The sequence below is a fragment of the Eptatretus burgeri genome, chromosome 14 (genome assembly GCF_056783735.1).
Source record: "Eptatretus burgeri isolate ZD-2024b chromosome 14, Ebu_testis_v1, whole genome shotgun sequence".
In the NCBI taxonomy this organism is placed as follows: Eukaryota; Metazoa; Chordata; class Myxini; order Myxiniformes; family Myxinidae; genus Eptatretus; species Eptatretus burgeri.
The window spans coordinates 33,259,218-33,268,547 of record NC_140974.1 but is presented as its reverse complement, the minus strand read 5'-3'; positions in this window follow the sequence as shown (position 1 = coordinate 33,268,547).

Sequence of the window (9,330 nt, the reverse complement as noted above, 5' to 3'; positions counted from 1 at the left end):
ATAATTGTATATGTGTGCTTTCCGTTTGCCGCGGAATAAATGTGCTTTATGTTGAACTGTTTTTCCCGTTTCGCTTCGTCTTTTCTTTTATTGAATCTCCATCTTACTTCACGTAAAGGGTTGGTCGTGGGCTAAATATGCCCGATAATTAATCGAACCGTCGAGGTTGACGATAACACCGCTCGGTTATCACGATAGTACGGAACGGGTCGCTTAAAGTGGCCCGTGTCCGAAGTCGACCTGCGGCGAGGTGCGATCGCCCGGTCTACCCTCCGTGTGGGTACTTAGGTAGGTCGAATTTGGCGAGCAACCCTATCCCACGTGGGGGGCCGATTGGCACGATCGTGGTGAGGCCGAAAGGCCCACCCGTGACTAGTTCCCGGCGTTAGTCCGAGAGGGTCACGACGGGATTGTCCGTCCGGTGGGCGACGTGCCGCGATTCGAGTTACGTGGCCGCTCGCACGCCGGCGGGCGCGAATCCGCAACAATACTTTGATTCACCCCTCACAGTTGAACCTTGTCTTCCATCTTTTGTGAGAAGTAACATTCATCTTGGAGTTAGTTTAACAGGGGGTTGAGCAGAACCCAAGAACTTTAATTCATCATTAAATATCAATACCTTTTCTTGAACAAGATTAAATATTGCTGGTTGTTCTGTTGGAATGAGTCCTGCTTTGGTTTTTGAATCCGCTGAATATTCATTGTTTTGAAGAGCATTCACAATATAATCAGGGGGGGTGATTAATCTCTTTCAGTTGTTGAAATAATCCTTCATCATATTCTAATTCTTCTATATGCTCGAAATCTTCCTCTGTCATTTGACTAAAATCTTTTAACATTTGACGTTTTTTAGGAGTATATTCAATTGTGGGAACTGTGGAAACATCTCCAATTTTTTTCTTGGGAAGTTTTTAAAAGTGGTTTAAAAATTTTCTCTTGTTTTCTTTCAAATTCTTCTTCACCCGTTAGTTTCTGTCTGCGTTTCTTCTTTATGTATTCCTGTTATTTTACAACTTTTGAAACCAACTCTTGATGTTCCTTAAATCTTCTTGCTCTTTCTTTCGCATCCATTTATTTATTGGAAAATATCATTTAATATCTCATCTTGTTTCACAACAATATATTCATATTTTTCAGTCGTGTGCTTCATGTAATCCACAAATTCCTTTTTACTACATAATGTAGAACAATTATCTCTCCAAAAATTGTTTATATCTATTGAATTTAACTTGAATAAAATAAAAGTATTACCATTGTTTCTGATGGAACGATGAGGAAGTTGAAAGTACGACTGACTAAGATAAATACAATTACAAGAAGAATGTCTCCCTCTTGTGTAGTTGCTGTCCATTACTGTTTGGTTTCTCTCAATAACACAATCATCAAAGATAACGAGGTTCTTTTTTGATTTATCCAAATATTGGGGAGATGGTATATCATCCGTATTATCACTAAGAATACAAGTTATCGATTTTGATTTCTTTTTACATCTCCGTGTGTCACAAATAGTTGTATTATATCTTCAATGTTATAATCATTTAGGTTTTTTTGAAGTTTAAATAAACCAATTATATCTTCTTTTTGAAGCCAGCATTAAAACCTTGTGAGAGTACTTGACACTGCTTGAAAACTCGACTTTGTGAAAATTATTAAATTATCATAATCTAAAAAGTTGGGAGTCAGGAGCATCTTCAGAAGTAAGTAGGTTTTTCTGCATCCGCTTGAACCAACTATGAGACATCTTAATGAATTTGGGAGATTTTTACGGTTGTTAAATTTTAACTTATTTTCCAAAATGGGTAAAAAATCATTTATTTATATATTTGGAAAACAGGTTATTTAATTTATTATTGGCTTTTTTAGAAACTATATTTTATCCTAAGGCCTAAGTCACATTTGCTCTACGGCGAGGATACGGCAGCCGTACGCCCTCTGAATTGACAGAAACGTGCGGCGGCCGCAGAGTTTCTGCGGTGGCCTCAGGGTGGCCCTACGCCATTTGGATATATTTTAAAGGCCATAGGGTCGCCGTGGAATTATAGCGCGGAGTTATACCTTTTTTCATTTCTATGTTCGCCGTAGCAATTTGACAAGCCGAAACATAAGAACTGGTAAAAAAAAGAAAAAAAAAAGAACCCACTCGTTACCGTCCATCTGGCCACACGTTCGCCATAGGGCCCCCCTGCGGTCCCCCTTGCGGTCCCCCTTGCGGTCACCTTGCGTCTGCCTTGAAAATTCTATGGCCGCCGCAGGAACGCCCTAAGGTCACCGTGCGACATCAAATCAAAGACCGTACGGCACCCCCACATTTTCGGTCTCCACAATTTGCAAATATGCCGTGCGGCTACCCAAAAAATAAAAACATATGTGATGGCTACATTGTGTGACCGTGGAAATGCTGCGGCCCCCCTATAATTGCTAGTGGCCGTAGATTTTGGAGACCCCATGGCCGCCGTGGCATATGTGACTTAGGCCTAAGTTCGGGTTTAATTTCAAGATAATCCATTATTTTATTTATACAATGTCTTGTGTTGATATTTCCCTGAAAATGACAATCGTGAATAATATATAACAACAATCCTTTGAACATTTCTCTAATACGTTCAGTTTCTTCCCTTGTAAGGAAAGGTGTATCACCTTCAGACTTTACTTTAATTTCTCTAATCAATCTTGAAAAGTAAATCATTTTTGGTGTAAATCTAAAAGAATTATTTTCCTTTCTATATTTTTTATTATCATTAATTAGATGATAATCACAGAATATACATTGTTTATAGGCTTTTGACTCTGTGTTTAATCCCGCTCTATCACATGCAGGACAATTCTCAAATTTGTCATATGGATAATCAGGGAAGTCTAGCATATTTATAAAGTAAAACTTTACTTAAAGAAGAGTTCATCTTCAGAATCATCTATAAAACTATCATAATCACTCTCATAATCTTCAAAGTATTCAGTTGAAAATTGACTCATATTTAATTAGTAGAAACAACATTACCATTGATAGCTATATACTTTTTTTCATTGCCAGATTCAACTACAACATTTTTTATATTAAAGGTAATTTTAAAATGATCCTTAATGACTATTGAACGAAATGTCATTTCACCTGATATATTAACATCCTTTATTTCATCAGGATTTACATCTTTAGGGTTGTTGAAAAAAATACAAATTTCTCCTTGCATATTACAGATGGTCTTATCTTTTCTTTCTAAAGCTTCATCCATAAGGTTTTTATTTTTTGATACTTTTTCTTGTTTCATTGCTTTTTCTAGTTTCCAATATATTACCAGAAGGAGAGGAGAAACTTTTGTTGGAGATACTTTAATTGATGTTCTTCCAGGTATACTAAAAGCCCTTCCACTGAAGGAAATTGAAGAACTCATCTTATCCACCATAATTGTTTTTATCCAATAGTTGTTATATTTATCTTTGTTCAATTTTACATCCTTGACATATTTCTCAGTATCTTTAACAAATGAAGAGATTGATTGAAACTTGTCTTTTGTGTCTTGAAACATTGTATTTATTAAGTGAAAAAAGTTGGAGGATAAAATGGTTTTAAGCACAGATTCACCTATAAATTAAACGAAATTTTCATCAAGAAAATTTTAGTTTAAGCAAATTTTTATTATATAAATATTGTGAATACAACGTACTGCGATGTTTGTAATCACGAATATAAGCATTATAAAAAACACCTTCGAACCAACAAACACACATTTAATCTATTTCATCAAATATCTCCTCTTGAGTTGGAAAGAAAACATTGTGATATCTGCTCAAAGGATGTTACGAAGAGTAGTTCTAAGAATCACCTTTAATCACAAAAACACAAGAAAAATTAGTTTAAAGTAAAGGGAGAATATTATATTGAAAACACTGATGGGGCATTTAAAGGGAATATAAAAAAATAAGGATTTTTCAATTTGGAGAACCCGGTCCATCATCAATAGCTGAATCAATTGAAATAGTGAAACCTGATGTTGAAAAAGTTATTAAAAAGACATTAAAAGAAATGAAAACTTTAAAGTTTTATATGGGAGTGAAAATGAATATGAAAGGACAAGATTAAGAACAAACTCCTTGTATGAGAACAGATCTTCATTTTATAACATCATTTCAACATTTTTTGAATAGTGGGATTTATGAAGAACTATCAAGACAAGAGGAGGATGTTGATAATACAATGGTAGGAAGTGGATTTAATATTTTTAAAAATCATCTTTTTAGATATACACATTCTAAAATCAAACCCTCTTAAAGCTTCTTCTTAAATTGAATTACCAAAAGAAATAAAACTAAAGAAGGCAGTTGTTAATATTAAGAACAATGATAATAAATGTTTTCTCTTGGCTGTTCTCGCTCAATTACATCCACCAAATTGTAATTCAGAAAGAGTACAACAATATATGAAATATGAGAATACCTTGGACATTAAAGATTTTAAATTTCCAATGCCACTAACAGATATTCCTAAATTTGAGAAAATGAATAATCTTTCTATTAATGTATATGGATTAACGGATACAAGCAAAGTTCAAATATGAAAAAATTCAAACAACTATAAAAATGAAGAAACACACATTGATCTTTTATTTTTTAGTGTTGGAAAGAATTCACATTATAGATACATCAATAATTTATCAAGATTAATCTCTTCTCAGGTATTCAGAACAGCAAACAAAATATATCCTTGCAAGCGATGTCTTAATTCAAAATATTGTAGTAATCATAAATCAGCTGTAATTACAATGCCTAAACCTGGTGAAAACATTTCTTTTGAAGATTATAATAAATCTATCATGCACCCATTTATGATATACGCTGATTTTGAATGTAAAAAAAGATAAATAATGCTTCTCCTAATCCAAAAGAATCATATACAAATAAATATCAAAAACATATTCCTTGTGGTTTCTGTTATTATATCAAATCATCTGTTGGAGAAAAGTATAATAAACTTGAACATTATAGTGGAAAAAAGCTTCACAAGAGTTTGTAAAACGATTAGAAAAGGATTGTATAAGACTAACTAAATTAATGAAAGAAACAAATGAACCGATGAAATTAACTGAAGAAGAAAAATTAGAATTTAGAAAGAACAATATCTGTCATATTTGTGAGGAGGAAATTGAGGAGTCTAAAGTTAGAGATCATTGTCATCTTACTGGTAAATATAGAGGTCCCGCTCATTCCTGTTGTAATCTTAATTATAAATTTCCTTCTTTTATTCCAGTCTTTCTTCACAACAGCGCCAACTATGATACACATCTATTTATAAATGAACTTTCAAAAACACCAGGGAATATTTCTGCCATAACAAACACAAGTCAAAAGTATATTTCATTTCCAAAAATGATATTCACAAAACCTTTAACTTGTATTAGGTTTCTAGATTCTTACAAGTTTATGGGAACACTACTAGCCTACCTAGCATCAAATCTAAGCCCCACGGGGTCTTTTCCAAATTTAATTCATTCTTTCCAAAAGAGGAAATTCTAACTCAAGAGGAAATTCAGATTAAAGAGAGAATTCAAAGTAAAGAGGAAATTTTAATTAATGAGAAAATTAATGAAGAAATTCTAACTGAAGATGAAATTCTATTTATAAAGAAAATTCAAACAATGAATTCAATTCGAACTAAAGAGGAAATTCTGATTAAAGATGAAATTCTGATTAAAGAGGGAATTCTAACAAGAGAGGAAATTCAATCAAGGAATGAAATTCAAAGTAAAGAGAAAATTCTTACAAGTAAGGGAATTTATCCTTATGATTATATGGATTCATTTATGAGATTTAAAGAAACACAACTTCCTTCAAAAGAGGTTTCTATAATAACATTTATGAAGAAGAGATAAGTGATAAGGAATATAAACACACACAAGAAATTTGGAAAATATTTAAGATAAAGAACCTTGGAGAATATCATGATTTGTATCTAAAAACAGATGTTTTATTGTTAGCTGATGTGTTTGAAGCTTTTAGATCACTCTGTCATAATAAAAATTGTTATGGATTAGATTCTGCCCACTATTTTACAGCTCCTCGTTTATCTTGGAGTGCAATGTTGAAAATGACAAAACAAGATATAGATTTAATCAGTGATGTAGATATGCTTTTGATGATTGAGAAGTCTAAGAGAGATGGAATATCACAAGTATGTTCAAAAAGATATGCAAAAGCAAATAATAAAGATCTTCCAAATTATGATAGTGAAAAAGATCGTAGTTATTTGATGTATTTTGATGCTAATTATAATTTGTATGGATGGGCAATGTCTCAATCTCTGCCTTATGGTAAATTAGAGTGGGTGGAACAAAAGGATTATGAAAAGGCTTTGATGAATATTGTTATTTCTTCTTAAGAGGAATTGAATGAGGGAGAAGAATGTTATTATTTTGAAGTTGATTTGAGGTACCCGAGTGATCTTCATAATAAGCATAAAGACCTTCCTTTTGCATGTGAGAAAGAAACCCCAAAGAAAGAATGGTTAAGTGATTATCATAAAAGTTTTAATATTAAAGGCAAATCAACAGAAAAGTTATTAACAACATTCTATGATAAGGAGGGATATGTTTTGCATCAGAGAAGCTTGAAACAGTTTTTGAGAGAAGGATTGAGAGTTGCTAATATCCATAGAGTTTTAAAATTTAAACAAAGTCCTTGGATGAAAAAGTATATTAAATTCAATACAGATATGAGAACAAATACAAAAGTAAAATTTGAAGGGGAATTCAATAAATTGATGAATAATGCTGTCTTTGGAAAGACAATGGAGAATGTTAGAAACAGGCAAACCATTAGATTTGCAACATGTTGGAAAGAAGCTTCGAGACTGATAAATAAACCAAGTTTTAAGAGAGAAGAGGTTTTTTCAGAGAACTTTTCTGCTATTCATATGGAAAAGGAAAGTATTGTAATGGATAACCCAATTTATATTGGAACAGCAGTTCTTCATTTATCAAAGATATTGATGTATGATTATTTGTATAATGGCTTTAAGGAAGAGTATGGTGAAAATGTTTCAGTATGGGAAGAAAGAGTATGGTATATGGACACTGATAGTTTTATCCTAGATATAAAAACTGATGAAGTTTATAAAGATATGAAGAAAAATATTGGAGTATATGATACAAGTAATTTTAGTAAGAAGAGTGAGTTATTTTCAAAAAAGAATGAAAAGGTTATTGGTAAGTTTAAGGATGAGTTGGGTGGAAAAGTAATGAGTGAGTTTATTGGATTGAGAGCAAAGGCATATGCTAATAAGTATGGTGATCAGATTGATAAGAGGTTATAGGGAATAAAGAAATATGTAATAGAGAAATCAATAACTTTTAGAAATTATTATAATTTTTTGATGAATAAGAAAGAAGAATATAGGAAAATGAATACAATAAGAAGTTATAAACATAAGATATATCGTGAAGAAGTAAATAAAATGGCATAAGGAGCCTTTGATGATAAGAGATTTATTTTAGATAATGGAATAGATTGTGTTCCATATGGATATTGTATGATAGAGTGTATAGAATAGATTCTGCTTTAACGATGGAAAGATGGGTTATGGTTTTAAGGGCTACTGCCGCGTTTTTTCACAATATATAAATGGTCAAACCAAGTATTAATCAAACTAAAGTGGAGAAAATCTCAGTCTTGGTATATAAATGGAAACATAATGAATGTGAAAAATATCAAATAAGTCTTATTGAAAAAATAACTAAAACAAAGGTAAATAAAACAAATAAGCGAATCAATTTAAAAACTCGTAAGTTAGAGGATGTAAATAAAAAAATTAATATCCTTGAATGGACTGAAAACTTTGATGGTTATCAATTGAACAATGGTAAAACAATTTACTATAATCTCAAAATGATATGTGGCTCAGGAGGTGGTCAAACAAGAGCATTAAGAGAAGTTTATCATTTCATAATGGCACAAAAGGGGAATCTTAAAAAAATATATAAAGATTCAAATGTTTTATTTTTAAATATTATAGATGGGGATTATTGTGCAAAGAAAATTAAACTATTGAAGGAATTTGAGAATGAACAAATCTTTATTGGTTCAATGAGTGAGCTAAACAATATGCATTGCTTATTTGAAAAAGAGTGCCCCGAGGCTTACATGTTTCAGATATTTCTTTAGAATCACCTTTAACAAATCACATTACTACTTTACTACTTGAACAACTCTTTATCTTATTGCATTGGTTATTTAAAAAAGTGCCCCTTGGGTAAAAGGGGAGACAAATAAATATACCTTGGGATAAAAAGGGGGTTTACTTTTTAGGGAAAAAAATATGAATCGCTGAAAATCCCCAATTCACTTACATGGGGGAAAGTGAGCCAGAATCAGTATATTCACCCTACTCACCCTCACGACCACCACAAAACGCCAGCCATGCGACCATTACAACAGCCACAGTAACCACCACCACGTTGCCACCTCAGCAGGGTTGCGAGAAGCCTGACATTCGTCGGGAGAGAACGGATGACGGCTTAACCCCTCACCCCCCCCCCCCAACGAGAAGCACGTGTGGAAGAGATGCGGGGAGGCAGTGATTAAACCAAAAGAGCCGAGCCGATCTCTCCTGGAATTTTCCCCCATGCGCCGCGAAGGGAGGGGCGTAGCACCGTGGAGATAAAAAGGGCATACGGAACGAAAGGTCGCTCTGTGTGTGGGTTGCGCCATGTGTCTCCTGAGTCTCTCTGTCTGCAGTCGAAGTCTGGAGATCGTGGTCGCTCGCTCTCTGAGTCGTTGGCTGCAGGAGGTTGTGGAGGCGTGTGGAAAGGAGAGAGCGCAGCGGAGCCAAGGCACGTGGCCTGCCGAGCCATGCCTTACCGTTGGTCGTGGAGATGGGACGTCGCGGGTCGCCCCAGCGAGGTGAAGGTAGCCAGCCCGGTCTCGTGGAGCCTCTGTGGTCTACAAGGCTCCGTGTCAATAAAGACCCCAAGGGGTCCAGTCTGCCCCTCATCTGTCCTGGGGTTTTTCTTTGCTTTCGAATGAACGTTGTGGGGCTTTGTCCACTAAGTAGAATTGTTAAGTGCATGTACATCATAAATAGACGGTCGTAGCTCTTTGTCTTGCTCGCGTCTTGTCCCTACCCCCATTCATTGCATGATTGTATACGTGCATGTTTGGTTGTGAAATAAATGTGCTTGTTTAAATGTATCCCGTTCGTTGCGTCTTTTCCCTTCATTGAACTGCCATGTTGCACTCGGAGTATAGTTGGTTTTTAAATAGCCGGTAAAGTGATCGGGTCCAACGGGGCTTGCGATAACACCCCGCTCGGTTATCCCAAAATGGAGCGAGCTGCATTAAGCG